The 24,599-nt window shown below is 37.2% G+C and overlaps 1 protein-coding gene and 1 long non-coding RNA gene across 4 annotated transcripts in view; one reads left to right on the top strand and one right to left on the bottom strand.

The window, feature by feature from the left end:
* Positions 1-24,599, top strand: part of LOC128264013 (cytochrome P450 307a1) — a 151,932-nt gene that overhangs the window by 32,987 nt on the left and 94,346 nt on the right. The window lies entirely within an intron of this gene.
* Positions 8,286-8,797, bottom strand: LOC128264017 (uncharacterized). Of its 2 annotated transcripts, none has more exons than XR_008268632.1 (3): positions 8,688-8,797; positions 8,507-8,626; positions 8,286-8,374 (listed from the first exon to the last, which is right to left on the bottom strand). It is a non-coding gene; the product is annotated as an uncharacterized LOC128264017 (long non-coding RNA). The 2 variants fall into 2 exon arrangements; XR_008268633.1 differs by having other exon boundaries at positions 8,507-8,616; positions 8,688-8,782.

Genomic DNA, 24,599 nt, shown 5'->3' with positions numbered 1-24,599 from the left:
TTTCTTTCAAAGCCTCTATAATTTCGGAGGGGGTCACATCGGGTTCTATTCCCTTGAGCACAACTTGTAAGCTCTTCCAACTTTTCAGCTGGTACGTGTAGTAATTCTTTTTGACATCGTTTAAGTACTTCGACACTGCTCGGAAATCTTCTTCTGTTTTGGTTTGAAGTTTGGTTTCGCTTAAGCGAAATAACATGAAAGTTATCTTTTCCGACAAGCTCAACTATTTTGTTGACTAGGACGTTGGAGACCTTCTTCCGAACAAAGATAGGTGGTGGCTTAAGTTTCTTTGGGGCTAGTTCTTCATACTCTGTTTCAGGCTCCGCCAGAATGGAAAATCTATTTTCATTTAATGGACCGAGATTTTCAGGGCCTTTGTTGGTACGGTTTATTTTGGGCATATTGCCGTCCGATTTTTTTGGGGGTGTTAGCTTGCGCTTTGAAATATAATGTAGCGATCCATGCCTGTCTGCATGGCCGAACCCGCTTGCGGAATTGTCATTTCACCTACCGTAGCTTTGTTTTTGCCGTTTGACCCGATTTTTGCACTTAGTTGTGTTGTTGCTTTACCCGCGACAGAGACCGCTGTGGTTGACGTAGTAGGTGGCAGAAGCTCGGTTGGAGTTTTGCATTGCTCACTCCATGGCGTTTGAGCGGGGAAAAGTAGGGCGGGAGAGCAAGAACTAGCTCTCTGGTTTTCGGCGGTCAGTAAACTTGCACTTTCGGCTCTAGAGTATTACTCGTGAAAGAGAAATAAGCATTGTTACGGGCCAGCGAGAGACGACGTTTGTTTTGCTCTCTCTGAGCTTTTTAACGGGCTTCGTCTCGTTGTTTTTGGCGTTGAGTGCGCTGATCCACGTTCTTACTCATTTGTTTACTGTTAGTGCGTAAAGATTAATTAATTAATTAATTAAAACTTAAGTTTACGATATGCGAATTAGCATCGCGAATCGCAAAACCTCGCGTTAAGAATACACGTTCACACGCGACCGGAGCTTTTTTGGTTGATGACCATATTTCGTCCTTGGTAAATAAAGCCAGGGGAGGGCTTGGATTTATAAAGGTCTTATTTCATTAGTTCGTCCGTTAGTACGTTTTATTATTTGTTCAACGGTGCCTTAACTGGAATGCAAGCCTTATCTTACTATCTTACTCTAGTAGACTGCCCCTAATTAATTTACCACCTTTATTCAACCGTAGAACGATGCTTGGTATTACGTTATTTAGGGAGATGTGGAGAGTACAGGGCCGCCTTCATTTCTCAGTGCCGTATCTTATCAATAGGAACTATATTACTCTTATTTTGAAACATTGCAGATCAAACTATGATATGCACAAATCAACACAGAACTATGTAATGACTAATATAGACATTATCATTTAATTTCTACTACTGACTCTTTACCAATTTTAAAAGCATTAGTCATATCTAATGTAACACGTAATTAGTGAAATTAGTTGGTTTTTTAGTTTGGTATATATTTTAAATTAGTCTGTCCGTTATTTTACTGTCCCCTTTCTTTCACCTCTCGCGATCTCGTTTTTACGGTAAGACAGCGCGTCAAAAGCTTAGCATGGTGTCGTAAGGGCCGCTTCTTTAAACTAATCATACTGCACTAACGTCCAAAAAATTTATGAGGCTTATTAATTCTATGGTGTCATGTGAAAGATTGCGCATTAAAATAGTTAATATTATGAAGAGAAAAAAAGTCATTACGTTACATTTAATGCAATTTAGAATTAACATTTAGATAGATAGTTAGATTGACACCGAACTCACATTATCAGACTGTAAACTGAAAACCGACTGCAGACAAACAAAGTTTAACATCATCAGCATAAATCTGTAAACTAGAATGTGTTATGATGATTAATAAATAAAGTTAATAGCAAAGGGACGAAATGACAGCCATGAGGCACTCCAGATGTTACATAGATCAAATTGACAACATTTTTTAAAATAGTTCTCTGAGTTCTTTCATTTAAATAACTTGCAAGTGAATAGATTATATCGGATGGTCTAATTTAAATAAAGGAAGAAAATGATTAATAAAATATGTATATATAAAATTAGTCTCCATTTTTTATTTAGGTCCCTCGTTTAAGAGAACAATCCCTAAGAAGAGAACTTTCTGTTATTACCGGGGAAAAAATACAATTTGACCAGTAAGGATAGTATGACTTTAGACAAATATTCGCATTATAGGTAATTTGGAAAAATGTTTCAAATAAATCAGCAAATTAAGAATCTGAATAGTTAAACGATAGAGTAAAAAAAGAGACAACGTGTAAGAGCGCCGGCTCTAATAAAAAATTTAAAAAAAATTAGCAACGCTCGGCAACAGCAACAAGACGAGCGTCGGTTCTCGTACATCATGAGTTATCAGCTCTAAACAAATCTGCAACACTGCAAGCGGACACGCAGCGAGCTATATCACTTTTTCCAGCATTATTACGCCCAAGCGGCAAAATACAAAATGAGCCATGGAGTGCCCAATGAACGTCCCCCGATCCGTAAAACAATTTGCTAATTACAAGAACTACCAGCAAAATGCCCTTATTTAAAACAGTGACATCGTTGTTAGGGTCGGTGTCACTGTTTTAAATAAACCTTTCAGCAGAAGTCGTGCATCTAAGTTTATTAAATATATGCTTTGTAATATGAGAAGGCTTCGGCAAGAGTGGCAATCTTATAGATCCCCTACCTCGAAGGAGCGTTTAAAACTAGTCAACAACCTACTACGTAAAGTTTTAGATGCGAGAAATCGAGCTCAAGTATACTTTATTCTTTATGGAACGTCTCTCTCCAAACAGTAAACAATATCTACTGTGGAAAGCTTAATCAGGCATATGTCCACCAATCGAGAGTGAATCACCTTTACATATATAAACAGGCTGACAGCAACGAAGAGAGGGCAAATACATAGAATTGCCGAACTGTGCAGTATATTTTCTTACCGTAATATTGAAATGGTGAAATGGGGCTATTATCCTCAAGAATGGAAGAAGTCTGTCATCACAAATCCGGAAAGGACAAGGCCCAGCCATCGTCATATAGGCCAATCAGCCTTCTGCCATGTATATGAAAGATATTTAAAAAGCTGCTTCTGCACCGTATCAAGCAACACCTACAGGCCCATAATGCCATCCAAATGCACATCTGGTGCTGTTTCATTCTCCAACGACATGCCTGTCCCTAATATCCCTTTGAGTGGTGTTCCGGGAAGTATCCGTCAAAGGAATACTCATGCGACTTCTGAGGTCTCTAAGATTCCTCTGAGAGGGGTAATTCAAAAATCTACATTCGTGACGAGACTTAATTCCGAAGCCACTGCCGAGGATGAGAGGATCTTTCTTTGTGAGAAAATTCATTTCCCGGACAACGCTTTTTCTGTACATAAGTTCAAAATTTGTATCACTGATTCCTTTTTCTCTAAGGCACGTGATTCTACACTTTGGCCAGCTAATACTTAAATTCAAATTCAGCTGCTTTACAAAATTAAGCAAAAAACCCACATTCCATTGAATTCGTTTCAGTTAAAATTAATATTAATAACATTTATATTTTTATAACGTGCTCTTGCATTCCACCTACTTCTTTCTATTTAACACACCTGTTTGCCGTTCAATTAGTATCCTCTTCTATTTCCGATGAGGAACGATTTCAAAATACCTAACGTGTCTTGGGTTTCTTCAATGGACTTCAATCTCCATTTTGACGAAAAATTAGCACGATTTTATCGATGGCCTGACGGTCATGTCACTGGGTCAGATAAACTTTGCTAGGGACCATATGGACAGACTTCTTGATTTAATATTTATTAATAAGGGCACTCTCGCAAGTGATCTTAGAATCACCATTTAACATTGTTTTTTAATGTTGAGATTGTTGCAAAAATTCGGACTAAATCGGCCTTACGACAATGATCTAGATGCTGCAGGGAAATCATTTGACTTGACATTGCATTCGTTGGTCAATTGCTGTGTGTAATATGGGTAAGGAGTAAAGGTAACAATAATTTAATAAATTTTGCCAACAGTCTCGATTTCAGTATTTCCGTGCCAGTAGTGAGCCAAGAACGGATTTACTGAAATCAAGAAGAAATTTTCTCAGATCAAAACTGTTTTTTTAAGACTGAACATACTCGATTTCAGAATATGAAATCGAGACTATTGAGAACGGTTTTTATACCCTTGCAGAGGGTATTATAATTTCAGTCAGAAGTTTGCAACGCAGGGAAGGAGACGTTTCCGACCCTATAAAGTATATATATTCTTGATCAGCATCACTAGTAGAGTCGATCCAGCCATGTCCGTCCGTCCGTCCGTCTGTCCGTCCGCCTGTCCGTCCGTCTGTCCGTTTATATGCAAACTGGTCTCTCAGTTTTTAAGCTTTCTGCATGAAACTTTCCCAAAAGTTGTCTTTCTATTGCAGGTAGTATATAAGTCGGAGCGAGCCGGATCGGACGACTATAGCACATAGCTCCCATAGGAACAATCGGAAAAATAAATGAAAAAAATTATAACTTTTCTGTTTTTTAATTTTTTTTTAGTTCTTCGAGATATAGTAATGGTTAAATATTTCAGAATTACGGTTTAAATTTCATCAAAATCGGACGACTATAGCATATAGCTCCCATAGGAACAATCATAAAAATAAATGAAAAAAAATTATAGCTTTTCTGTTTTTTAATTTTTTTTTTAGTTCTTCGAGATATAGTAATAGATAAATATTTCAGAATTACGGTTTAAATTTCATCAAAATAGGACGACTATATCATATAGCTCCAATAGAAATAATACAATTATATAAAATAACTACCTAATAATGAGCTGCAAATCATCATTGCTTCAATGTTTTTAGACATATACGCAAGTAAATCATAATTTTAATGTTTTCAAAAATATTTAATTCTTGCAATAGCTGCAAGGGTATATAAACTTCGGCTTGCCGAAGTTTGCTTCCTTTCTTGTTTTTCAATAAAAATGCCAAATTCCTAAAATTTTTAGGTGTTGGGAAACACCTGCGTGCTTTTACCAATTACAATATTATTAAGATCACGCCACGTTTTTTTAATTGCTAGATTGTGAAATTTGGTCCCATAAAAGTCACACTTTGCAGATCTAATGATTATCATGCACCCAAGTGTATTGTTTAAAAAAAAATCGGTTTTATATCGTTTCCACTTATTGTAATATGAATCACGAAACGCTATGTTTTTTAGAATGTTATCGGTACCAGGGACTTTGCTTTGGACGGATAGTTTTTTGTCTTGTTAACACACATTTGTTATACAGGTAACCAATTTTGCTGGTAAAATATACAATTGATGCTCTATATTGGGAGACATATATATTGACGTCCAATTAAAATTGTAATATTTCACTTCCAATTCAGTGTCGTTAATATTTTTATAGTCCCTAAATTCGAAAGGTCAAATAATGCGTCTGAAAGATAAGGTAATGCTTAGAGAAAACTGGTACAGAGACTTGGTCATACAATGAAATTTTACTTGGGAAATTAACAAAGAAAAGGTCAAGAAGAGGATTACAGGTATTGGTAAAATGTATCGGAGTTTGTAAATTAACTTGTCCCCAGATTCGATTATTTGGCCAATAGATTAGAAACTATCGAGCAGATGTATTTCTCTTAAGACATTGCTATTTAGGTCCTTAGAAATAATAACGTCTGGATAGTCAACAGATATTTCAGACAAAACATTTATCAAGGGAGCATACACCGAGAAAAAAACCGTTCTCAACAGTCTCGATTTCAGTATTTTCGTGCCAATTAGTGAGCCCAGAACGGATTTACTGAAATTAAGAAGAAATTTTCTCAGATCAAAACTGTTTTTTTAAGACTGAACATACTCGATTTCAGAATATGAAATCGAGACTATTGAGAACGGGTTTTTTCAATAAAATTGCCAAATTCCTAAAATGTTTTTTTTGTTATTATTTTTTTCTTTTATTTGTTTTTTTTTATACATCTATATTAGAAATTATAAATCTAAATATATTTTGCTGACAAGAAAGCCTTAAGTACTTCTACTTAACAAATGACTTAATTTTAAATGTGAAATTAGCTTGTTCGGTATTAAAAATGATTAAAGCATGTAAAACAGGTATACTAAGTTATCATTAATATTTATTCAAAAAATCGAAGAGGTTTTGCAATCTTGAACTTCTTACGTCGTACACAGTGTCTATTTCAAAAATTTCCTTTTGAATAGCGAACCAAGCCTGCTCTGATGCTTTTGGATAGCTCAGCGAGTATGCCATGAAGCATTTGAAGCAAATGTCTAAGCTTTGGAGGAATGATAATAATTCATAATGCATAATTCTGGTTAATGATTTGCTCTACCCGACCATCGTAGTCATTTAAGCTCAAAAGGCGAATTACCATCGATAGCTGTGAATCGGCAATTGTTGGTTTCTGATTCTCTTTCCCGTTTCGTTTAACAGTGCGAGACACGGGCGGCAAGATGGCATTCAGCAGTATTAGGGTTAAATAGTCCTTTGCATCTAAAAAATATAAATATATGGAGTTACGGTGCTGATTACGTTTGCATAAAGAATAAGTTTACCAATGCTTGCATTTTCCATTTGAATTGTTCCCTGCAAGCTTCGTTGAGTATGTGAGATTTAAAATACACGGAAACCCTGCTCTTGGATCCGTCGCATTTCTCGTTTGTTTGATTTTTCTTTATAAAGATATTGAAAATCTATCTGAATCTAAATAAAAATAAATGAAAAAATTATTTCGCTTTCAACTTATAAATGCGTTAAAACTATTAAATTATTACAAAGGGACAAACACAACTAAGCAAAACCAATAACACAGAGAAGTAACTAAATAAATGATTAATTACCAAAGACGAAACGTTAGCGTGTCTTAACCTTGGCCAAGCTTCCATAAACTCAAAATTGCTCAGCGATTTAATATCTTTCTGGCGAATTTGGCAAGTACTTTGTCACTTTTGACACTCGTCTGTCCAATCGGAGGAGTCCCTCTGATTCCCTTGAAGAGGGTATTATAATTTCAGTCAGAAGTTTCAACGCAGTGAAGTAGAAATTTCTGACCCTATAAAGTATATATATTCTTGATCAGCATCACTAGGCGAGTTGATCTATCCATGTCCGTCTGTCCGTCTGTCTGTCCGTCTGTCTGTCCGTCTGTCCGTCTGTCCGTCCGTTTCTACGCAAACTAGTCACTCAGTTTTAAAGCTATCTGCATAAAACTTTCCCAAAAGCTGTCTTTCTATTGTAGGTAGTATATAAGTCGGAACGAGCCGGATCGGACGACTCTAGCATATAGCTCCCATAGGAACAATCGAAAAAATAAATAAAAAAAAATTATAACTTAGCTGTTTTTTAATTTTTTTCAGTTTTTTGACATATAGTAATGGTTAAATATTTCAGAACTACGGTTTAAATTTCATCAAAATCGGACGACTATAGCATATAGCTCCCAACAATCGAAAAAATAAATAAAAAACGTTGCTGTTTTTTAATTTTTTTTAGTTTTTCGACATATAGAAATGGTTAAATATGTTAGAGTTACGTTTTAAATTGCATCAAAATCGGACGACTATATCATAAAGCTCTCATAGGAACAATCGGAAAAAAAATACAAAAAAAAATTATAACTTTGCTGTTTTTTAAATTTTTTTTAGTTCTTCGACATATAGTCATGGTTAAATAATTTAGAATTACGGTTTAAATTTCATCCAAATCGGACGACTATATCATATAGCTCCCATAGAAATAATAAAAATATATACAATAACTATCTAATAATTGAGCTGCAAATCATCATAGCTTCAATGTTTTTCAACATATACGCAAGTAAATCATAATTTTAATGTTTTCAAAAGTATTTAATTCTTGCAATAGCTGCAAAAGTATATGAACTTCGGCTTGCCGAAGTTTGCTTTCTTTCTTATTAAGCTTGCTTTCATGATCTTCCCAATTGTTCGACACATTTTCAATTTCCTCTTCATCTTGAAGTTCAGTTCTGCGACCGCTATTTCTGTATTTGGAATACAACTTTCCACTCGGGTTTTTTTAAATGTACCCCGAGGAATTAAATCATAATCCTTCAGATAAAAACAGAACGTTTGAAAAAAATAAAAATACATATCACTCAATAATAATTTGTAAAAAAAATTACCCGAGTTTTTGCTTCGTTTGGAAAAATGTCGAAGAGCTCGTCCAACAATTTTGGAAAGCTGCTTACTTGAATGTTGTTGTTATTGTTTTTGATTTCCACAATTATAAGGTTAATGAGAATGTCTATTTGCTTTTCAGTCAGTATTTTACGTTCTAGAAGTTCTTTTCCAGCAGCCGTTCCACTTAAAATTGAATTCAAGCTCTATGAAAAATTTGTAATTATAATTAATATTAGACTCAGGTTTTTGGTTATCAATTTAACTGAATAAATACAAAAATTTTTAAGATTAAACTTATTAAGGTTACTTAATTATTACAACTTAAAGACCCATACCTTGTTAGGAGTGTATTTGAATTTAGGCGCATTAGACGGCAACGGAGAAAAATGTGCTGGAGGTGCCTTTTGTGGCGATGGCTTTGGAGACGATGGTTGCGAAGATATTTCTTGAGTAAACTTTAAAAATAAAGAAAGAAAGTTACCAAGAAATTTGGAAATAGAGATAATAATGTCCTACCTTTGATTTCCTCCAAGCGAACAGTTTTTCGCGAAGAGTACTCTAATTCTGATTGGCGGAATCGCCTACTTAATTTCCTCCGCGGTGATAAATTCCAGACAGTCGAAATTTACACCGGCGACTAGAAAAAAATAATTAAACAGCCTAACAATTTTTATACTCGAATTTCAAAACTAACTTGTCTAAAAAAAATTGTTAAAAAAATTTAAAGCGTGGCTCTGCTAAAAAAAGTATTTATTTAAATTTATTTATATAAATTTAACACGAGTTGTAAAATAGCATTTTACTGCAAGTCACGCTCCTGCAGTTCATGTATGTATGTGTTTTTTTTTGTTGTTCTCGTATGTATGTATGTAAGCCTGTTGTGCGAGCATTTGCAAGACGTAAAAGAATAAGAATCAAAGGAAACAAAAAACACATACATACATGAACTGCAGCAGCGTGACTTGCAGTAAATTGCTATTTTACAACTCGTGGTAAGTCATTCGTTTTAGTAAAGCACGCGTTAAATAGTAAATTTAAACATTTGAAACACTTTTATTTTTATTTATTCACAAACAAATTAATACAATCACACTTGCTTAAGTTAAATGAAAATTATTATATAAAATATTTTTTCTATATATATGTAAATAATAAAAGTTATATACTTTGTTTTAATTTTATAAAATATTAATTACTTGCCGTGCAAATATCGTCGGGCCTCCAACAAATTAAACGAGACCAGTTAGTCGAACCACCGGTCATCTATTGTCCCTGTCTCCATGCTTCCACTTTTCCACACTTAATCAATCAAAGACAAAATTACCCCGTGCCGCGGCCGAAAATTTTAAAGGGAAACGACGAGGCCCGAAGTATACTTCGGTAACTTTCCTAACAATTTGAGAGAGACCTTCTCTCCCAATTTTTATCTCTTTCTCTTTTTACGTTTTGAACTAATTTCTTCTCGAGTTCAAGATCTTTTCTTCTCGATTTGCTCTTGGTTTTTTCGTTCTCAAATTTTCTCGGTGTAGGCAGTGTTACTATTCGGCCGGTAGATGCATCCAGTCAATGCTTTTGAAAAAAAATCTTTACCAGAAGGTTCTAAAAGTAAATATGCAATTTTGCAATCGATTGAGTGTTTTTTATTTATCGGTACAATTCAATTTTTTATTTATATAAATAGCGACACCACCAGCATGACTAAAACGATCTGCACGATAAACAACACAACCATCACACGCAATAAACAGATCACAAAAATCAGACAAAAACCGAAGTTTCGGTTTTCTTTAGAACATCGTAGAATATTCTGCAGATTCATGTTTTTGCATAAGCTTCTCATAGGTGATGTGAACTCTTGCCTGCCCCTTAGCTATATTGACATCGCTGTTCCCTCAAGATTTATTGGTACTTTTCGCCTTATCCACTTGCCAATTTGTAGATCCTACTTTGTCCTCCAGAGCCCTTTCGGGTGCTTTGTTCAAATTATAATGCAGTATATCCTGTAATATCTTTGGAAATTTCTATTAATCGGTTAACAGCAAACATTTATGCTTTTCTCGAATCATGTTATATTAAGTCATCTAGTGTCTTGCACAGTTTGATTTAAATTACACTTGTAGATGTAAGTTATCAGTTCATTGTTAACTATAAATCAATAAAAATCAAATAAAAACCACGGAGGTTTGCTATTTCTTGGAGGAAGACTGTCTGGAACACATTCATTAAAAACTTGCTTGAAACACTATAAAATAGTTCAGTGGCATTTTCCGTATCCATGCATTTGTATAAGTTTATCCAGTTGTATTCGAAAATCAAGAAGTTAAGCCTCTACGGAATCATCTCGTCTTAGTATATGTTGAGGTGTTGGTGGCTTCTTTAGGCTAGAATAGAAAAATACTAAAGGATTCCCACGGTTGAATGCGAAAATAAACAAACTCTCGACACTTGTAAGTCGGAACTACCTAAGCAAAACTTAACTAGCGCTCTTCAAGGCGCACCGGAGACTTGGGGAAGAATTGGAGCGGGGAGCGCCGGGCAGCGGATGGAAACCTTTGGAGGAACTGTCTCTCTACACTGGCGGAAAATACAATCAGAGCAGGGCAAGAAAATTGTCAATTTAAATGTGGGATGATATTGTGCATAGTTCCAAGCATTATTCTACGATTTACAAGAGTAGGTAAATAATAGTAATATACTAGAGTAAGAATGCAACCTTACGTTTAAACCACAAGATTAAACCACAAAGGGCGAAAAGAAGAATTTTTGATTTGTACCGACCCAATGCGATCGTTGTGTACTTGATGGTGGTGACACCAAACGACAAGGGAAGTTAATAATAATTTAGTTGTATAAGTGTCTTCAAATTCTTTCGACCACCGCTTAATAAGCCCAAGAACACTCATAGCCTTGTTAACAGTAGACTTTATGTGACAGTCGTATTTTAGTTTTGGGTCAAGAAAAACTCCTAAACCGTTGACCGAATATATTCTGTCCGGTGGCATATTATGAAGGGAATAGCTTATAAATTAAGGAGTATATAAAAAGTCATTACGTTACATTTAAGGCAATTCAGATTTAAGAGGTTAGATTGCCACTATCTCTGAAAACAATCAATATCGACTGTAAACCGAAACCCGATTGCAAATTATTGTTTGACAAACAAAGTTTAGCATCATCAGCATAAATTAAAATGTTTTCTGACATTCATCATTGATGAGTGAAGTAAATAGTTATGGGTACAAATGACTACCCTGAGGCACTCCAAATGTTACGTTAATCATATTGGAAACTGCGTTTTTAGAAATAACCCTCGTAGTTCCTCCATTCAAATAATATGAAATCCAATTTAAAGATTATTTTGAAAACCCGAGCTGATCTTATTTCAATAAAAAAAGATTGATTGAGAATGATTAACACAGTCAAAAGTTTAACTATAATCTGTATATATAACATCAGGTTTTATTTTATTTGTAAATCCTTTAACTATAATAGATGCCAATTCAAGTAGGTTCGTGGTAGTAGACCCTCGCTTAACAAAACTATGTTGATAAGGTGATATTAGTGAGGAACACAAACCTTGCAAATGGGAAGTAATAGTGCGCTCAAATGCTTTAGGTATTGCAGACAATTTAGAAATAACTCTATATATACCCTATAATTTTAAACATCTGACTTCCCTCCCTTTTCATGGCGTGGAGTAATAAAAGAATCTTTCCAAATAGTTGGAAAAACTGATGTTGAGGTAGACAATTGAAACAGTTTACGAATGGGATTACAAATAGTTGAGGCACAGAACTTAAGCCCGTACCCAGGAAGCCTGTCCGGACTTAAAGAATATATTAATGTAGTGGTGTCCAAATTCCTTACAAGAGAACTTTCTGGGGATAAAAGCACAATTTTACCTATTAAAACGGTAAGGGTAGACTGATTTAAGACAAGAATCCAGACTATAGGTAATTTTGGGAGAACGTGGCAAATAAATCTACAATTTAGAGTCAGTAGATGCCTCAGTTGAGTTTAATCGTACTAATAAAGGCAAGCGGAGTTTTTTCGCTTGACACTTACAAAGTTATAAAATTGCTTTGGACTATTTGAAAATTCGTTTTTACACCAGTTAAAAAACATAAATTAGCATACCGTCTTTGTGTACTTGTTGAAGTGTTTGTTTTTAGGTTTTTAAGTCTTTGAAACTCTTGTGTGAACCATGGAGGTCTGTTATGTTTTGGAGGAAGGCTGTCAGGAACGCATTCATTAAAAAACTTGTTTAAAACGCTATAGAATAATTTAGTGGCAATTTCCACATCCATGCTTTTGTATAAGTTTGTCCAGTTGTATTCGGAAATCAAGACTTTAGCTAATTAATTTTCACATTTCGTTTTAGTTTAAGAAACTAAATAGGAATAGGTATCAGGACAGGGCAGGGAAATAGGTTGGTATCAGTCCTCTGGGACAACTAGAGGGTCAATTCTAGATACAACGACCTCAGACGGATCCAAAACAAATACCAGATCTAATTGCCTACGGATAGAGCTTGTTTGTTAAAATGATAGATCTAAACGGTCATTAATAAAGTCATGCTCCGATAAAAGGGTGCAAGTGAATCAGTAGGAGAGGTTTAAGATGTGTCTGACAGATAAAAATCAACCAAAACAGTCAAATGATTCCTATCAAATGATCCCTAGAAAAGATTTAATAGCAGACAAATGATGTTCATAAATTGTTATGTCAGATCCAGCGGTATACAAGAACACGTTACAAAAATTGATAAGGCCTGTAAGGAAAATTTTACATTAACAAATTTAATTTCATAGGGGTAATCGGGTTGAATTATCTCAGGAGTAAGCAGCAATAAGCACCCCGCCACCCCTACGAGAAACGCGATCAGTTCTTTAATTGCTAAAGTGATTAGGAAATACTTCAGAGTTGGATATCTCCGGTTTCAGCCAAATTTCAGTAAACGCTTGAATATTCAATAAAGGCAGAAGATTCTTTTCTTCCACCACCAACACCCTGAAAATGTTGAAAATTTTAGACAAACTTTCGGATGGAAGGAGTGGTTCAGAGCTTGCAGTGCCATTAAAAACAGCTGGCTGCAAAGCTTTATATCCACCTGGCTTCTCCAGCGCCAGAGGCTGATATGCTAGGTGCCGCTAAATGTTTATTAGAAATATTAAAATTGCTTCTCTGAAACAAAATTTAACGGAATGGGGACACCCATGGACATGTTTTTTTTTACGTTTATGGCCTAGTCCACAGAGCACCATCCACCATCTCTTTAAAAGATGGTCCGTTGCGTTTTGCCGTGCCAAAAATTTCCCGGTTATTCCTTGACAGTGGAATTAACGATCCTAAACGAACGTTGCTAGACGATATTTACCCGATGGTTTTTCGGAGCACCTCTAAAAAAATGGCGCGAAAGAGTTTGAATTGACAAACTCCAGCGGCGTTGTCTAAAAAGAAGTGGGAGGTTAAAACTCCGCTAGGTTGTTAACATCTTAGATGTAAGCAATTATTTAAAGGTTCAGATATCCATTTAACTACTAATCCAAAGCATTGATATGAAATGAAAGCAGGAAGAAATACTTCTAAAATAGTTTTATAGAATTTGGACCGCCTTAATAAAATTCTGCATACGCCACAGATGGTGGATGGTGGGTGCTGGCTTTGTGAGAGCACCAGTCCACCATCCATCAAAAATTCAAACCGTTTTTTGATCACTTACCGCATTGAACCCTTCTGTGAGTGAATTTAGCACACCAAAAAGATTTTTAAAAATGTGTCGATCGACTGAGCGTGGCTTGTACGTACAATGTTAGTCAAGTTGCAAGAAATAGAGCGGGAGAGAGAAAAATTGTGCAATGTTACAATAACAAACACTAGAAGCATTGGCAAAGCATGCAATGTAAATACAAGAACAACAACAGGGTTAAGAAAATTTTTAAAAAAAGTATTTATTCACATAATGCACGCATACATATTTCGGTAAACATTAATATATAATATATATATCTTCCAAAGCGCAGTACCCAGAGCGTCGAGATCTCACGCCGAATAAAAGGTGGTAAGTTTATCGGGATATGATTCCATATCTATTGAACGTATTTATATGTATATTCGTGCATCACTATTATGATAATGATCACAACTACAGAAAAAGCAAACACTTACTGTAACGATTCAAAATTTAATAATCGGTTAGAGTATTTGTTATCCAGAATTTGCCTAACTATCTGTGTATTTGAAATAGAACAGAAATACAAATATGAATTTAATTTAGATTTTTCTCCACTGTATCATTGTACTAAGACGCAAAAAGCCATTGTTTTATCTACGTTAAATTGGACTAAAGTATATTAAATTATCGATGATAATTGTTTTTCTGCCCTTTTCTGGGAAATAATTTATTGTATAACAGTACAAGCAAGTGGCAAAAGAAGTAGTTTTTTACTTGAAGCATTGTCGGCAATTATGGAGTTCGCGAGGTCAATACAAAAACCATAATAGAGATACAGTTAAAAAATGATGTATAGATGTCTAAGAGCGTTAATGATTAAGCTAATTTGTTGTAATGATAGTTTAAAAGGGCTATCAAGAAAGGAAGCATGATTCGATAAAGGGGTGCAAGCAAGTGAGTCAGTTGGAGAGGACCAAAATATTTCTGGCAGATTCAAGTCACTCAAGTCAGAAAGAATAGATATAAAAGATTGAGTAGCAGACAAATGATGTACACAAGTTGGTAAGTCAGATCCAGGGGAGATATAAGAACACGTTACAAAAACTTTGCGAGGAAATTTTTTTACTAACAAATTCAATTTTATAGGGGTAATCGGGCTGAATTATCTCTGATGTAAGACTATAAACAGCAATAAGTACCTAACCATCCCTATAAGAAACGCGATCAGTTCTATAAGTAAAGTCGGAGGTCTGTTTGAAACAAAGAAACCAACTAACTATTGTTATCGCTTCATCGAACGCCTTCGTGTAGAGCAAGGACCCGCTTCTGAGACCTCAGTTCATTGAAGCTTCTGGCAGAAGGAAGCTAACTCCTTTGTCACATTTAACGAAAGGCTTTTAAAGATGGTCAGGTACCTAATTGCCCCGCATGAACTCGCCGGATTTGGGTGTGTTTCTTCTTGGTAGCTTCTGCCCTTTCCAACATATTAAGAAACAATATTAGACTTACCTGCCAAAACCAATGAAGGTAAAAGTCAGTATACACTGCCCAAAAAGCTCAGATGTCGCTTGATCGTAATGCGATTCGGTTTCATATCCTCCCCGTCAATGCGCCAATGGATCGTCAAGGGCCGCGCAATATGATCCCCTTTTGTCATGGTTGTACGTCAGAAATAACGTAATTTTCTGGACCTACTCCACTGCGTCAGCACCCGCTTTGAATTGGTGTCTACCAAGTCTTGTTTAAATTTGAGTTACTTTATAAATTTATTTGTTCAAAATTTTATCTTTGCTAATACGGATTTCAAAATAAAAACAAGAAAGAAAGCTAACTTTGGCATTCCGAAGTTCATATACCCTTGCAGCTATTGCAAGAATTAAATATTTTTGAAAACATTAAAATTATGATTTACTTGCGTATATGCTTAAAAACATTGAAGCTATGATGATTTGCAATTCAATTATTAGATAGTTACTATATGACGAAGAAGGCCAGCCGAACCAAAGTCTTTGACCACAGTTTACGTAAACAACTTCGCTCCGGCCAAATTGCTGACCATGCAATGAGCCGGATGCTCGTGCGCAGACGGCAAACACTGCATATTTGCGTGGACGCTGCGAGCCTCTGTTAGCTTTAAGTCAATCCCTTAGGTTCAGTTCTGATTTGAATCCAATAAAGAGCACATCGCTCGTAAAACAAACTCCGGCAGCCGCCGTTAAACAATTTATTATTTGAACACTGACTGAGTCTCTAGGCCAGTAGTGAATGGAGGGCAGTTAACCTTCCAGCGTAATCGTCATAACTCTTCAGTGGACGAAAGCTGACCGTCGGCCAACCGGCCACCTACCTACAGGAGATACAAGGAATCACCATCCCCGTATCAACGTGAACCGGACGACTGTCCACCTACCTACAAGAGCTACGCAGAACCACCATCCTCATACCAACGTAAATCGACCAAGCCGGCGATCAACAACGGGACTGCAGCGATGGACTAACTGCAATAAACCTATAATAACTAATTGGCGCCCAACTAAGTGGTTACTAGATACCCTCTGGATAAATAAAACAATTTTTTGGAAAAAACGAACACACAATTCACCAAGCATGTAAGTGGGCCCTTCGGCCAAAACTTTTATGTCTTCAAAAAAATTTATGTAACTGCAAAGTGTCAGGGAGGACAAGCATTGAATTTTGTCCCCTACAGCAACAAAGCGAAAGAATTTAAAATATAGTAATAACGAGTGTGAAGTGAGTTTTTTTGGAAAATCTCAGTATTCATAATTTTCTAATTTATAATTTAACAGTTATTAGGTTAGTTATCTTAAGCAAACAAAATACAAAAGCTATAATTTTCATTGCGAAATTTTTTAACAACATAATAAATTTATCCATCAGAGGTCTTTTTTCGTTTTTTCTTACTGTATACTAAATATAATTTTGTGCAGCGGCCGCACATTCTGTCACCCTGCAGACATTGTTGGTGTTTTTATTGTCCCGCGTATCAAAAGGAAATTCGACCCCAAAGTCTTTCGACTTTGTCTTTGTTGTGCAGCGCTTTGGCTTATGCGCGCGAATCTCTCTGCGACTAGATCCAGCTGCCCATGAGTAATCCGTTTTTCGAATATAGAAACAATAAACAATACTCAAGCGACTCAGAGTCCGAGAGTGAGGGACAGCTCCACGCTTCAACCCCAATACTCAGGCCCCCAGCCCCCTCTACAGAAATGGATCCCGAGCAGCTCCGAGCTGTTATACAGGCCGTCGTTAGCAATGCCCTTGCAGAACACACCGCCCAAAGCCAGCTGAGGGAGCAAGCCCTTAGGAATCAAATTGAGGAATTGGCCGGGCGAGTAGCGGCAGTCAGCACCACGTCAGCTCCAGCCCATACCCCTCAAATAAGAACATATAAAGCTATAGAGATAGAAAACACCGTTCAATGTAACGAGCCTCTGGACGCCGTAAAGTGCTTGCCCGAATTCGCGGGAGCACAGGAGACATACGTCTCCTGGCGACAGGCGGCCGTAGCGGCCTATCATATTTTTAGACGATACGATGGCAGCTCTCGCCACTACCAGGGAGTAATAATAATCAGGAGCAAGGTTAGGGGACCCGCCGACGCGGTACTGTCGTCATTCGGAACAGTACTCAATTTCGATGCGATCATAAGTCGCCTAGATTTTACATATAGCGATAAACGCCCAATGCATGTCTCAATATTCAATCTTAAGGCTACCTTTTTCATACTACCAGACTTGACTACCTTTGATGGAATAATCGGCCTCGACCTATTGAAACAGGCAGGGGCGTCACACTGCCTAGCTTCCGGCCACCTAAAATGGGGCACTGAAGTAGAGCAGATTGATTTCCATACGTGCGCTGATGTAAACTTCACCAACGTGGATTGCTCAGATGCACCGCCATTGGCAAAAAACGCGTTCTTAGAAATGCTAAAGACCAGGAAAAAGGCTTTTGCAGACCCTAATGAGGCTTTATCTTACAACACATCGGTGGTAGCTACCATCAGAACGGTTAGTGAGGAGGCCGTATACGGGAAGTTATACCCGTACCCCATGGGAGCAGCGGATTTCGTCAACAAAGAGATTGAGGATCTGCTTAAAAATGGGATAATTCAGAAGTCGGTATCCCCTTACAACAATCCGATATGGGTTGTGGATAAAAAAGGGACCGATGAGCTTGGAAACCGAAAAATGCGACTAGTTATTGACTTTCGCAATTTAAACGAAAGAACCGTGTCCGACAAATATCCCATGCCAAATATAAGCATGATATTGGGCAACCTAGCTAATGCTAAATATTTCTTAACGCTGGACCTCAAGTCTGGCGATCACCAAACCATACTCGCGGAACGCGACAGAGAAAAAACTTCTTTCTCAGTAAATGGGGGGAAATATGAATTCCGCAGATTACCGTTTGGCCTCAAAAATGCAGGCAGCATTTTTCAGAGGGCCATCGACGACATCCTACGGGAACAGATCGGCAAGTTCTGCTATGTTTACGTTGACGACGTAATCATTTTTTCAAAAGATGAAAACTCTCACATCAAGCACGTAGATTGGGTTCTTAAAAGCCTGTACGATGCGAACATGAGAGTATCAGGAGATAAATCTAGCTTTTTTAAGAAAAGTGTAAGCTTCCTTGGGTTTATAGTCAATTGTAACGGTGCCACAACAGACCCAGAAAAGGTAAAAGCTATAAAAGAATTTCCGGAACCCAAAAGTGTTTTTGAGGTACGATCATTTCTAGGCCTAGCCAGCTATTATCGATGTTTCATTAAGGACTTTGCAGCAATAGCGAAGCCTATATCGGACATCTTGAAGGGGGAAAACGGAACAGTTAGTAGACACAGGTCACGAAACATTCCGGTTCAGTTTTCTGAGGCGCAACAACAAGCGTTCCAGAAACTACGAAATATCTTGGCGTCCGACGACGTGATGCTAAGATACCCCGACTACAAAAAGGCGTTTGATCTAACGACAGATGCCTCGGCCTATGGCATTGGCGCAGTATTGTCCCAAGAGGGTCGGCCAATAACAATGATCTCAAGGACATTGAAAGACAGGGAGGTCAACAACGCCACAAACGAGAGGGAACTCTTAGCCATAATTTGGGCACTGGCCAAGCTGCGAAACTATTTATATGCAGTAAAAGATATAAACATCTATACTGACCACCAGCCATTAACATTCGCAGTATCGGAATCCAATCCGATTGCGAAAATCAAACGTTGGAAAGCTCGCATCGACGAGTCCAGCGCTAAAATGTTTTATAAGCCCGGCAAGGAGAATCTCGTCGCGGATGCCCTCTCCAGACAGCAACTTAACGTTGTGGAGGCGGAAGAAGCTTATTCGTGTGCGGCCACTATCCACAGTGAAGTCTCGCTGACACACACCATCGAAGCAACGGAGAAGCCGTTGAGAACCAGATAACTCGGGAGGAAGCACGCTTTCCGTCTAAACGCAGCTTCGTGCTCTTTGGAAATAAGAGACGGCACAACATTGACTTCACTTGCATGGAGTCTCTGCTTGAGGAACTCGCGGACACCATAGTCCCCAAGGGCGTAAATGCCATACATTGCGATCTGCATACGCTAGCAATGATACAGGATAAATTGGTCCGGCAATTCCCAGCCACCAAATTCTGGCATTGCAAAAACCGAGTGACAGACGTTTTTGCAATTGCGGAGAGGCGGGAAATCATTACTGCCGAGCACAATAGGGCACACAGATCGGCACAGGAGAATGTCAAGCAGATGCTCTCCGAATATTATTTTCCTAAAATGACTAAATTAGCCAACGAAGTTGTCCAAAACTGCAAGACCTGCGCGAGGGCCAAATATGATAGGCACCCCAAAAAACAGGAAATCGGCGAGTCACCAATCCCGTCCCATACAGGGGAGATGTTACACAATGATACAAGAAATACTTCCTGACGTGCATCGACCAGTTCTCAAAGTTCGCAGTCGTGCAACCCATTCCAATTGAGGACCTGAAACCAGCACTAGTTGCAGCTAATGAATTATTTTCCGAAAGCCAAAACGATCTATTGCGACAATGAACCTTCATTGAATTCTCATACGATCTCAACCATGCTGATTAACCACTTTGGGGTTGGCATCGGAAATGCACCACCCTTACACAGTGTATCTAAAGGACAGGTTGAACGCTTTCACAGCACCCTGCTAGAGCTCGCTAGATGCGTTAAGATTGACAAAGGCATAACTGATACCATAGAGTTGATTTTAATAGCCACTGCCAAGTACAACAGATCAATTCACTCGGTCATTAACAAAAGACCAGCTGATGTTGTACAGACGAACTCGGAGGACTTACAGATGAAAATCCGAGAAAAAATAAAAAGCGCCCAGGACGCGGTAAGAAGCCGGAAGAACGCATCCCGGCAGAATAGGGTCTTCGAGGTTGGTGATAAGGTATTGGTAAAATCCAACAGAAGGCTAGGAAATAAACTTACACCCTTGTGTGAGGAGAGAGCCGTAGAAGCGGACCTGAGGACCACGGTCCTCATTAAGGGGAGGGTGTTCCACAAGGACAATCTTAAATGATACAACCAACGATGTCCTTCTTTATTCATTTTTATTACGCCTTTAAACCATTTTGCATAAATTCTTACTAGCTATAAGTTTCATTGCCACCGGCATCCTTCTTAGTTTAAATTTATTTCATTGGTGGTGGGATACCTCTCTATGAGCAAAAAAATATCTAAAGTTCAATTCCACAGGCATTGTTGCCATTTTAGCTTATTTCAAGCTAGATTTAGCATATTTTAAAATGAAATAGCTTGAAAAATACTTGAAATGCATATAGCTTAAAATCTGGCTTATTTCAAATTTAATTTAGCTAATTTCGGCTTAAAAAAATTTATAAAACGCCAGATAAAATTATTTCGTTGTTGGAACATTTCAAATATGAAAATATTGATGAAATAGTATCCCAATTTGGAAAAATCCACCTTATTAATTGGGAAAAAAAGGAAATAACTATAGAGTTTTGGTCAGAAGTTTTGATGTATAAGGATGCTGGCCAAAACAAAGCTTTCGAGCAACTGGCGTTATTTGCTTTGCGCAGTCGAATGCTGCGGTTGAGAGGGTATTCAGCCAAATGAACATGGTCAAAACAAAAATGCGCAACAAAATGAATTTAAAAAGCTTGAACGCAATTTTAAGAATAAGGTTTGTTTTTAAATTTTAAAATTTTAAATTATTTAAAATATACTAAGTATTTTTTTTTTATGTTATAGATATGGACTGCGACGTCATGGCAAATGTTGCCATGACTACACACTTCCAACGAAATACCTCGCTTTAGTCAGCTCATCCGCTAATATATGGAATCGAATGATGAAGTCGATGAAATTATTTCTTTGCTCTAATAGCTATATAAATATAATATCAATAAAAGTAAAAAATCAACTATTTAATGTTTTCCATGGTTAGCTTATTTTTAGCTTAATTTTTTTAATTTTTAGCTCATTCTAGCTTATTTTTTTCTTCAATCTAGCTTATTTTATCTCTCAAAATCTGGCAGCACTGTCCACAGGTTCGGACTCATATTTTATCTCCTCCTATCCTTGGCGTCGGCTCACATAACTGATTATTCGCAGGCCAAGTATATTCCCGTTATTGACGGCCAAATACTTGTGTGGGAGCAGTTCGCGTTCGTCACTCATACAGCGAACCTCTCGGAATATGCGCGCGTAGTGGAGGAAAACCTTAAATTTGATCAGCATGTTTCCACTGTCCCATATGAAGAAGCTTCTAAGCGTAGATACCGCCCACCTCCAAGACTTGTTGGAGTCGCTGGGCATTCATCATCGAGTAGCTAGGAGTTTAGATTTCTTAGGATCAGTGCTAAAGGTCGTAGCAGGGACACCGGACGCCGGCGATTTAGAAAAAATCAGATTTACAAAAATGAAGTTAGTTGAGTCAAGTAATAGGCAAATTCAAATAAACACTAAAGTTCAAAATCAAATTAATCAGCTAACCTCTACCGTTAATAAAATTCAGAGATCTGCCAAAAAATCACAAGTAGATACTGGACACTTATATGGGACGCTACTTGCTAGGAACAGAATGCTGATGATGGAATTACAGAATTTAATGCTTGCAATAACCCTTGCCAAAATTAATATTGTCAGTCCAAATATTTTAGACCACGAAGACTTAAAATCAGTTTGGCTTGAGGAACCCACCAACACTCCCATAGTGGATCTTTTGTCCGTTTCGTCCGTGAAGATTCTACAGTCCGTTAACGTTTTACACTTCATCATAAAATTTCCTAAAATAAAATTAGCATGTAAAAAGATAACCATTTTTCCAGTCGCCCATAGTGAGACAATGCTGCAGATCCTAGACAACATCATAGCGGAATGCGGCGGAGAAATTCACGCCATTAAAAACTGCGCATTGCCGAACACAACAGATCGACCTACACCCAATCACATACGTGGATGAAGGGATCATAATCATCAACGACAGGTCAGCCAAGGTTCGGGTGGACAATGGGACAGAAGTCTGGATACATGGCACACACCTCATCATTTTCGACAAAAGGCCGTGATAAACGAAACCCTCTTCATCAACCACGCTAACGCCCAGAAGAGAACTCCGGGGGCAGCAAGCTCCCCCCTACTAAACATTACTGCCAACCAAGATGTTCTCAGCCTCCCGTACCTTCACCGCTTCAGTGAACGAAACTTGAAGTTTATCAAGGAGTTCAGAAATGAGATCGACAACAACCAAATGCATCTCGCAGCAACTATTGCAGGAGCAAAATGCTGCGCGCTCATCTGCATTGGCCTCACTTACCAGCGACTTAGTAGAGCAAAAAGATCTGCAATTCAAATAAGAGAAGTAATTGCAGAATTAGGATCGGCCGAGGGCGGCCTTAACTTAGAAGGGGGAGTTGTTAACTGTGGCCAGCCGAACCAAAGTCGTTAACCACAGTTTACGTAAATAACTTCGCTCCGGCCAAATTGCTGACCATGCAATGAGCCGGATGCTCGTGCGCAGACGGCAAACACTGCATATTTGCGTGGCCGCTGAGAGCCTCTGTTAGCTTTAAGTCAATCCCTTAAGTTCAGTTCTGATTTGAATCCAATAAAGAGCACATCGCTCGTAAAACAAACCGTGGCAACCGCCGTTAAACAATTTATTATTTGAACACTGACTGAGTCTCTAGGCCAGTAGTGAACGGAGGGCAGTTACCCTTCCAGCGTAATCGTCATAACTCTTCAGCGGACGAAAGCTGAATGTCGGCCAACCGACCACCTACCTACAGGAGATACAAGGAATCACCATCCCCGTATCAACGTGAACGACCGTCCACCTACCTACAAGAGCTACGCAGAACCACCATCCTCATACCAACGTAAATCGACCAAACCGGCGATCAGCAACGGGACTGCAGCGAGGGACTAACTGCAATAAACCTATAATAACTAATTTATATAATATGGGAGCTATATGATATAGTCGTCTGATTTTGTTGAAACTGAAACCGTAATTCTGAAATATTTAACCCTTACTATATGTCGAAGAACTAAATAAAAATTTTAAGAACAGCAAAGTTATAATTTTTTTGTATTTTTTTTCCGATTGTTCTTATGGGAGCTATATGATATAGTCGTCCGATTTTGATGAAATTTAAACCGTAATTCTGAAATATTTAACCATTACTATTTGTCGAAGAACTAAAAAAAAATTAAAAAACAGCTAAGTTATAATTTTTGTTTGTTTATTTTTTCGATTTTTCCTATATGCTTTAGTTGTTCGATCCAGCTCGTTCCGACTTATATACTGCCTGCAATAGAAAGACAACTTTTGGGAAAGTTTCATGTAGATAGCTTTAAAACTGAGGGACTAGTTTGCGTAGAAACGGACGGACAGACGGATGCTGATCAAGAACATAGGGTCAAAAACGTATCCTTCACTGCATTGCAAACTTCTGACTGACATTATTATACACTCTGCAAGGGTATAATTATTATTTATAAATAACATTTTACCTTAATTTAAATTGGCAGATAAAGGAAAAAAGATTTATAGCAAAGGTATTAAATAAAATAAGTATAATGTTAAAACAAATGTAGGAACTTATATTGATTTATTCCTACTTTTCTTATTATCAAAAAAAAACTATAAAAACAAGAAAAGAAGCAAACTTCGGCAAGATTAAGTTCATATACCCTTGCAGCTATTTATAAAATTAAATAGTATTGAAAACATTAAAATTATGATTAATTTGCGTATGTTAAAAAACATTGAAGCTTTGATGATTTGCAGCTCAATTATTTGATAGTTCCTATGGCAGCTATATGATATCGCTTTCCGATTTTAATAAAATAAAAAGCGTAATTATGAACTGTCAAATTATTAATTAGTCAAAAAAAATTTCTAAAAAAAATTACAAAATATAAAAGCTAAATTAAAAACATTTTTTTAAATATTTTTATTGTTCCAATGGGAGCTTTATGTTATAGTCGTCCGATTTTGATGAAATTTAAACCGTAATTCAAAAATATTTAACCATTACTATAAGTCGAAGAACTAAAAAATATAAAAATATAAAATATAATATTTTTTCATTTATTTTTCCGGTTGTTCCTATGGGAGCTATATGTTGTAGTCGTCCGATCCGGCTCGTTTCGACTTATATACTACCTGCAATAGAAAGACAACTTTTGGGAAAGTTTCATGCTTTAAAACTGAGAGACTA

The sequence above is a fragment of the Drosophila gunungcola genome, unplaced genomic scaffold (assembly GCF_025200985.1).
Source record: "Drosophila gunungcola strain Sukarami unplaced genomic scaffold, Dgunungcola_SK_2 000045F, whole genome shotgun sequence".
Classification (NCBI taxonomy): Eukaryota; Metazoa; Arthropoda; class Insecta; order Diptera; family Drosophilidae; genus Drosophila; species Drosophila gunungcola.
Note: the sequence above shows the minus strand (reverse complement) of the source record. Positions and strands in the feature narration are given on the sequence as shown.